Raw genomic sequence first — 9,300 nt, 5'->3', positions numbered from 1 at the left:
GATGGATGGATGGTAATGGTAATATTAGTCTCAACTCGTAATGCGCAAAGTATTCGCTCTGAGAGAAGACGGCTCTCAGAGATAGACGACTCAGAGAGAGAGGACGACTCAGACAGAGAGAGGACGACTAAGAGAGAAAGGACGACTCAGAGAGAGAGGACGACTCGGAGAGAGAGGACGACTCAGACAGAGAGAGGACGACTCGGAGAGAGAGGATGACTCAGAGAGAGAGGATAACTCAGAGAGAGAGGACGACTCAGAGAGAGAGGATGACTCAGAGAGAGAGGACGACTCAGAGAGAGAGGACGACTCAGAGAGAAAGAGGACGACTCAGAGAGAGGGCGACTCAGAGAGAGAGAGGACGACTCAGAGAGAGAGAGAGACGACGCAGAGAGAGAGAGTTCGACTAGAGAAAGAGGACGACTCAGAGATAGAGAGGACGACTCAGAGAGAGAGGACGACTCAGAGAGAGAGAGGGCGACTCAGAGAGAGAGAGCGACTAAGAGAGAGAGAGAGGACGACTCAGAGAGAGAGAGGACGACTCAGAGAGAGAGAGGACGACTCAGAGAGAGAGAGAGGACGACTCAGAGAGCAGCAGCAGCAGCCACGCGGTGAGGATCCGGCGCTACCAACAATTTCCCAAGCTCTGAGGTCCTCCACATATTAAGATGATTTTTGTCAGTCAATTCAAGGGCCGTATTATACGTGGGAGGAGACTGGCGCACCCAGAACCCTCCCACCCCCCCAGCTCTCCGCGCATGCGATGGGGCAACACTTGATCCCATACAGATGGAACGGATGAGGGACGAGTGCACATTTTCTGCTGCGCTGTACCGCATTCTCCTGGCGAGCCAGGGTCACATGGCGCGTCCATGACGCCCACGTAAGCAAGGGAGGGTGTGGGGTGCTAACATCTCCTTTGTGTGTGTGGTGTGTGTGTTGTGTGTGTGTGTGTGGTGTGTTGTGTGTGTGGTATGTTGTGGTGTGGTGTGTGTTGTGTGTGTGGTGTGTTGTGTTGTGTGGTATGTGTGTGGTGTGTTGTGGTGTGTGTTGTGTGGTGTGTTGTGTGTGTGTGTGTGTGGTGTGTGTGTGTGTGTGTGTGGTGTGTGTGTGTGGTGTGTTGGTGTGATGTGTGTGGGGTGTGTTGTTGTGTGTGTGTGGTGTGTTGTGGTGTGGTGTGTGTTGTGTGTGTGGTGTGTTGTGTGTGTGTGGTATGTGTGTGTGGTGTGTTGTGGGTGTGTTGTGGTTGTGTGTGTGTGTGTGTGTGTGGTGTGTGTGTGGTGTTGGTGTGTGTGTGTGTGGTGTGTGGTGTGGTGTGGTGTGGTGTGTGGTGTGATGTGTGTGTGTGGTGTGTGTGTGTGTGGTGTGTGTGTGTAGTGTGTGTTGTGTGGTGTGGGATGTGTGTGTGGTGTATGTGGTGTGTTGTGGAGTGTGTGTGGTGTGGTGTGTGTGTGGTGTGTGTGTGTGTGGTGTGTGTGTGTGGTGTGTGGCACAGTAGGGGGCACAGGTGGTGCATCAGCCAGTCATCTCAGTCATCTCAGTCAGTCAACCTGTGGCACCTGTGTCTGCCCCGTGACCTCCTGCCAGAGGGGCGTTCGACACTTCACGTGGCCTCAAGGTGCACATAGCCTGGCACAAGCGTCGTGGTGATGTCACCGCCACTGAATGGCGGTTGTTGTTGTTGTTGTTGTGTGTGTGTGTGTGACACAACAAACTCTCCCAGCCTCCACGGTGCTTTGTTAGAGACGCCGTGTGACCACCACCACCATCACCACCACCATCACCACCACCATCACCACCATCATCACCACCATCACCACCACCACCGTCTTCCATGTCGACGACACCGATGGTGACGGTGAGAGTGGTGGATATTCTTAGGTTTTTCCCGGTAAAGTCACGTAGGTAAAACATTAAAATTAATAAAAGTAAAATAAAATTATTATTATTATTTTCAAGCCCCATCAGAGAGTAAAATAAAATTATTATTATTTTATTTTACTTTTATTAATTTTAATGTTTTACCTACGTGACTTTACCGAAAAAACCTAAGAATATGAATCCTTGCAGTCACGAAAGCTTCAAATCTAGAAGAGAGTGGTGGACTTGACGAATTATCGACGATGTCCATCCAGTATTCGCGCGGCTGGGAAGATCATCGTGCACTGGTATATTCAAATGATCTGAGCGCGTAATTCGTCCCGGAGGGCGATATGTAATAAAAGAGCAGCTCTCCAATGCTCGAGTATTAATGGACACGGCATGAATATCCTATCAAGGCGAATCAAATATTAAAGTGTAAAATTAAGGCCCCCTTCGTTGGCTATGATGCACGACGCACACACCGATGAAAATCGTTCCCCCCGTTTCCCGTTCAATCTCGACTTCACCGAGGGTACGGCTGAAGAAGAAAGGGGGCATTGCCCGAAACGTTTGGCGATTGTATAGTTGGTGTGTGTGTGTCCGTTGTAAGGCGGTGTTGATTAAATACATTTTGCTAGTGAAGGGAAAGTAGACGTCATATGGCTTCGCTTTAGGACACGCGAGCGTGCGCGTGCGTGCTTCTGAGGAGCGGTGGTGCAGCGGTTAGCGTGCTGCGCTACCAACCCGGCGGTCCGAGTTCGACTCCCGGTGGGCCTCCCCTAGGTCGACTCAGCCTCAAATGAGCACCTCGTGCGATGTGTAAACATCGCCGCCAGGGGAGACAAAGACGGCCCAGCGTGGTGCTGGCCACCCACCCCCTCGTGTTGCGTGCCGACCTTCATAGGTGCTACTCGCTCACAGCACTTGCCCCAACAGTCTGTTTAGGCCAGGGGTCGGCAACCTACGGCTCCGGAGCCGCATGCGGCTCTTTACGGGCTGCTTCTTGACGATATGTACGTATGTACAGTATGTACTCAGATGCATTGCGGCTCTTGAAATACTGAATTTTGTACCGAATTGGAAAGAAATGGCTCTTCTTGTTATTTTGGTTGCCGACCCCTGGTTTAGGCTATACGGGGGATCTTTGTATTCTTTGTGCGTCTGTGCAGGTGGAGCGGTGGCGCAGTGGTTACGAACAATAATCGATACCCGGGCCACGGCTACCATCAGCGGCGCGATGTCTGAACTGTTCCCGGACCTCCCCTAGGTCGACTCAGCCTTGAAAAAGCGTACACCCGGTGCCGTGTGTGGAAAAGCAAGCCCGTCAGAGATAGAGGATGACTCAGAGAGAGAGAGAGAGCAAGAGGTCGACTTGGAGGCGTCAGGAGGAGGAACAGCCAATGAGGAGCCGGCGACACCAACAATTACCCAAGCTGCGGCCCCCTACATATCCAGGTGTTTTTGGCCAATCAGCGAGTGGCAGGACGCCGGTGCGAGTGGGGGGGTGGCAGCTCTCTATCCCAGTGTCCTTCCTTGCAAGGCCACGCGGGGCCACTGCGTCATCATCATCATCATCTCTCTGCTGTCAAAGCCTCAATGGTTTTAAATAGTGTGGTGGCGTCTCACACTGATGATGTCTTAGCGGCGAAAGTGCCCCTACTTCTCAGAAGACGAGTGCATTGAAATGTTTTGATACTCCTACTGATGTTCCTGCTCTTGTGGAGTGACTCATGCCAGCCAGCTATGGCTGCAGGGTTTAGTGGTACATGTTGTTAATGTCGTTTATTGAGACAATTCGGTCACAGTTCCTATGATCACGTTACATTGCTTTTAAGGCTTTATTTTGGTGATTTCGAAAACTTTTTGGTTTGGCCATGTGTGTTTGTTGTAGTACCGGAGTTAGATGATGGCTTTAATCTAAGTGTCTTGTGGTTGTTGTTGTTGTTTGACTTGCATCCCACTGGGATTTTTGCACACAGCGTTGGTGTACGGTGATTTTTCCGGAAGACTTTGCTGTTTTTTCCTGGATTTTTCTGTTTGCGCATAGTCACTTTAAGATGTTTTCTTGTTCATGTTTTTGTTTTTTGTTTGTTGCGGTTGCACCCGATTCAAGAGGGCTATACCAAATAAATGTAACTGAACTGAGTGAAGACCACCACTCTATCCCACGCAGATGAATCAGGCGGGTGTCCGCATTGTCGCTGCACTGAATTCTCGTGGCGAGCCAGGGTACGGCTCGTCTTGGATACCCACGGGGAGAGAAAGGAGGCAGTGGTCTTAACATCGGATGCGGTGACCCACCAACCCCCTCGCACAGCGCTGCATCACAGGCAGCCACGTGCAACAGCAGTAGCAGCAGCGGCCACCCACCACCACCGTCGATGATTAAGCAATAACAGACGCAAGCATCCTGAAGGTCGTTAGTAAGCCGTTGCGTTCTGGAGAATGAGTGCATTCACACGGGTGCAGATAATCCGTGTCGAGGGATATTTCTTTTTATTCTTTTTAGCCCACGAGTAATTGAGACACGTGTCTTCCCCCCCTCCCTCCCAACTCCTTCCTTCCCGGCGCAAGTGACTCGCTGATAGGAAATAATTGAACATAATTTTCAATCCTTCAAGCAGTCATTTCGCGGCTGCCTTGTAGGCCACTTCTGCGAGCTCGAATATTCACAAACACGCCGCTTTATTTAAATGACACCGACTTTTCCCATTCCATCTGAAAGGGCTCGCAGAGTGAAAGAGCGAGAGCAGGCGAGAGATTGGTGATGGGGGAGGGCGGGGGGGGGGGGGAGATAGGGAGGGCGGGAGGGGTGAAGAACAGAGAGAGAGAGACAGAGCAGACTGGGATCGAGAGAGAGAGGGAGACTCGAGTGTAATTTCTGAATATTTGTTAATATTTCAAACGTTCCTGCTCCATAATTCAAATGCTGGGATGAAAAAAAAAGGGTTCAGGGTCCTCCGATGGCATTCACAGACCCTGCCTCATTAAACACACCCGTCTCATCACACTCATGCTTCTCTTCCTCGTTTTCCAGGACAGGCAACATCATCTTGTTAAAAGAAAGAACAAAAAAATTACTGCGCTGCACTCTCTCTCTCACACAGTCTCCACACACACACACAGAGAAATCCCACAATTTTATTTATATTATTCTGCCGCTGCTGCTGCACAGAGAGAGAGAGAGGTGAAAATAAATTAACGAGCGGAGTTTGCATTATTCAAGAGAGAGAGAGAGCGCGTGCGTGTCTCTCTCTCTCCTCCCTCTCTCTAATTGAAGCTGGTGAAAAATTAATTCTCTTTATCCTTTTAGTTGAGTTCTCTCATCTGTTTGGAAGAGCCGCATTTCTCGCGACGTCTCTTCAATATTGCATAACTCTATGACAATTCTTATTAATTTCAGTCAACTTGGCGCCCGATATGAATACGAAGAACGGTGAGGCTATAGCGGACCATGCGGAGACAGACATGGGGTGGATGGGGGGGGGCAGCAGTGAGAACGCGTTGTTTAAAGTTTTATTTGTGTAATTGCCATCTGTGATTATTTTATTCGGGGTGAATTTGCGGGAGAAGGCAAAGAGAACGGGAGTCTGGGGACTCGGCGAGAAACGATCGTGAAAGTTACGTTGAGCGCTTCCAGTTTTATGCTTTTAAATATTATAGCAAAACCATTCACTCCCCCTCCTCTCCACCCCCCTCGATGATGCCTTGACACGGCGCGGTCACTGTCGGCGCTGCTTGCAACTGAACTGCTGCTGCTGGGCTCAATGAAGGAGGCTGCCAAAAGTTGGGCGCACGATAAGTGAGCAAAGTTGAAACTAATGCGTCTCACGACAACCGGAGTGGATTTGTGTTGGCCGCACAGAGATTGCTGGCGTGCCGTGACGGCCGTGGGATATTCTGCACTGAAATTGAATAGTTTAACACGGAGGCTTTCGCGATCAATACCGTCCATAGTAGATGTTTTTTTTGTGGGGTTAGATATAAATGTGTCGTTAAACCCGCCACCACCCGACAGAGACAATTAGTAAGGTTTGTGTTGTTTACGTGACACAAACCTCACTAATGGGCTGTGTCGGGTGGTGGCGGGTTTAACGACACATTTATATTTACGCGATGTAACCCCCCTCCCCACCAAAAAATCCTCTTCTATAACGAAATAGAACGTATTGCATTTCAGTCCAGAATATTCCACGATCATCACCGCCGATTTCGATGTAAATCCTGGGGAGCGGTGGAGCAATGGTTAGCACGCCACGCTACGGACCGTACTACCAATGAAGAACGAAGTGAATGTCTGAATCGCTCCGTGGTCCTCCTGTAGGTCGACGCGTCCTCAAATGAGTAAAGGAATTAGTTGGAAAACTCATTTCTTTAGAGCTGCCTTTTGTGTTGTCCTTCCCCGTACGGTGCGAAAGAAGTTCAACGTACATCCACGTGCACAGATCTGGTGCGGCGTGCAATAAACATCACCACCGGGGAGACAAAGGCGGCCGGGCGTGGTTTCGAAGCACGCCGTGTTTCCGGCCTAAGTGATTGATTACCACTTCGCGTCCGCGTGGTGACGCACGCACTTGCGCCCCGCTAACGATGTCATAATCACCGCCAATTAATCCGCTGATCTCCGTTCGTGCGCGTGTTCGTTAGCGACACGATTTCTCCTAATTGGCCGTTGGTGTCGTCAGAGGCCATGGACAAGATGATCCCCCCACTCCCGCCCCATCTCCCCCTCCCCCCCCGTGTAGCCTTTAACAGACTGTGTGGGCGCTACGTTTGGGGAGATGTTAACTACCTCGCCTGGTGTGCAGGAGGTCGTGGATTCGATCACGACCCTGATGCCTGCTGAATATTTGAAGTTTGTGGTGTCACTCTCTCTCTCTATCATCATCACGGTGGCTCGGAGATGTTAACTACCTCCCTGGTATACAGGAGGTCGTGGGTTCGATCCGGACCCGACGCCTGCTGTATATTTGGAGTTTGCGTGTTTCTCTTTCTTCCCCGTGGAAGACGTGGATTTTTTAAAATTCGGGTCCTCCGGTTTCCCTCCTCCACATTTAGAATCAACATCACGCGTTTCGAGCATTTGGCTGCGATACATTTCCAATCCTTGACGGCGTTGTTGTTGTTGATTCGAAGCTTTCGTGACCTCGCTTGTGTGGCGATCGAAACGTCCTGATCGATTTATTGTTTTCCTACCTGACTTTACCGAAAGGACCAAAGAGTATGTCGTTGTTGCTGTTGATGTGCACGCACAGCGCCATGTCTCACGGCATCGCGCGGGTTTCGTGCGGCGGCGATCTAGTCGTGCCGTGGGATGGTTTTTATTTTGTGTTTGTTTCAAGTTGCCGCCTTGCGCAGCTCATTGGCTCAGCAGGGACCTTCACCAGCCGAGATGAACAATATCCCTGGGGGTTCCGACTTGCGAGTTGGCTCGCTCTGCCCTCACGCACGTTCCAACTTGCGGCGTCTTGGCTGCGCGCGGTGCGGACGACGTTTCGGCACACGTACACCACGCAACTCGGACAGAGGGACAACCCAGGCTCACACGGAGACCGTTGGAATCCCATTGATTGCCCTAAAACCCTCATCCTCACGCATCCCAAAACGTTGGCCCAGTGTCGATTGGCACTCGGCCACTGACGGTTCAAGTTTCAAGTTTCATTTATTAGGTATAGCCCTGTGAGCCATTCGGCTCTTGAATCGGGTGCAACCGCAACAAACAAAAAACAAAACATGAACAAGAAAACATCTTAAAGTGACTGAGTGCAAACAGAAAATCCAAGAAAAGACAGCTAAATATTGCAGAAAAAGCACCGTACACCAACACTGTGTGCAAAAATCCCAGTGGGATGCAAGTCAAACAACAACAACCACAAGACAACTTAGATTAAGGCCATCAGTCTAACTCTGTACTACAACAAATAAACATGGCCAAACCGAAAACTTTAAAAAAATCACCAAAATAAAGCCATAAAAGCAATGAAACAGTGACGGTAGCACCACTACCACCACTTCCGTCACTACTGCTACCACCACTCAACCACCACCAACAACAATAACAACAGCGTCCGATTTGCCACGAAGTTGTGGTAACGCCACCCCAAGCTAAGTCCACTGCGTGGGCCGTCACGTGACGCGCGTGTGTGTGTGTGTGTGACGCTTGGTGCTGGCAAGAGGTCACGGACTACATACCCAGGCGTCATGAGTTGAATGACTGCACCACTACCACCACCACAACTACCACCACTACCACCAAACCCACGCTCGGCACGTTTGCCTTTAAATAGGCGCTCGCTAACAGTCACCAAGCGGGCTAAGAGAGCGATTTGGCGACCGCCGCTGGGACAGAATTAGGCTTCAATTCGCTGATGACGCAGCGGTGGCCCGGGGGCGTCGCCAGAGTGGGGATGTAGATGGGTCGAGATGAGACGGCGAGCCCAAGTTAATCGCTTTCCCTGACCCAGGGCAGTGCGCGAATTGGCTTTTGACACAGATGGCGAAGTCCGACCCCAGAGTGGTGGGGGGCTGATGGGGGGGGGGGGGGGTGGCTGGTGGGGGTGGATGGGGAGGGACACAATTAGCGCGGAGACGCCGAATGCGTGGGAGCGGTGGCGCAGCGGTTAGCGCCCAGCGCTACGAAACCAGCGGCCCGAGTTCGATGCCTACCCGTGACCCATAACGGTGACGATTTTCTGCACACGATCCTGGGGCTCCCCTAGGTCGACTCGGCCTCAACTGAGTACCTGGTGCGGTGTGTAAACGTCGCCACTAGGGAGACAAAGGCGGTCGGGCGTGGTGCTGGCCACCCACCTTCTCGTGTGCCGTCTCGGCCTTCATAGGTGCTCGCTAACAGCACTTGCCCCGTAAATCTAAGAAGGCTTTAACGGGGGATGTTTGTCTTTGTCTGTATGTATGTAGAGAGCAGTGGCGCATTGGTTCGCGCGCCTCCCTACGAACTTGGCGACTCGAGTTCGATTCCTACTCGCGGCCAGAAACAGTAGCGAATATTTGAACCAGCCCTGGGGGCCTCTCCTAGGTCGACTCGGCCTCAAATTAGTACCTCGTGCGATGAGTACTCATCGCGACTGGGGATACAAAGGCGGTTTTGATAACAGACCTGTGAAATATTTCCAGGATTGGGCAGAAATGTGGAAACTCGCTCGCTCGCTCACCCATCCCACTCAACCCACTCATTCATTGGCGAGTCACTGATTCACTTACCCACGAACCCACCTACCCACCCACTTGCTCACGAGAGTTGCCACCCGTCCACGTTTGACCCGGGCCAGTTCGGGCATTGTCATCGGTGTTCGGGAGGCAGCAATTTGATTTGTATCCGAGACCTGGCAACGATTATTGCCGCGTTGATCATCGACCTACGCTGAGAAACATATCCGGGCTTGTTGATGATCCTGCATTACAGAGACAAAGATCCCC

Source organism: Lethenteron reissneri, chromosome 49, assembly GCF_015708825.2.
Source record: "Lethenteron reissneri isolate LAM-NWPU_2019-01 chromosome 49, ASM1570882v1, whole genome shotgun sequence".
Classification (NCBI taxonomy): Eukaryota; Metazoa; Chordata; class Hyperoartia; order Petromyzontiformes; family Petromyzontidae; genus Lethenteron; species Lethenteron reissneri.
This window is presented reverse-complemented; position numbering follows the sequence as displayed.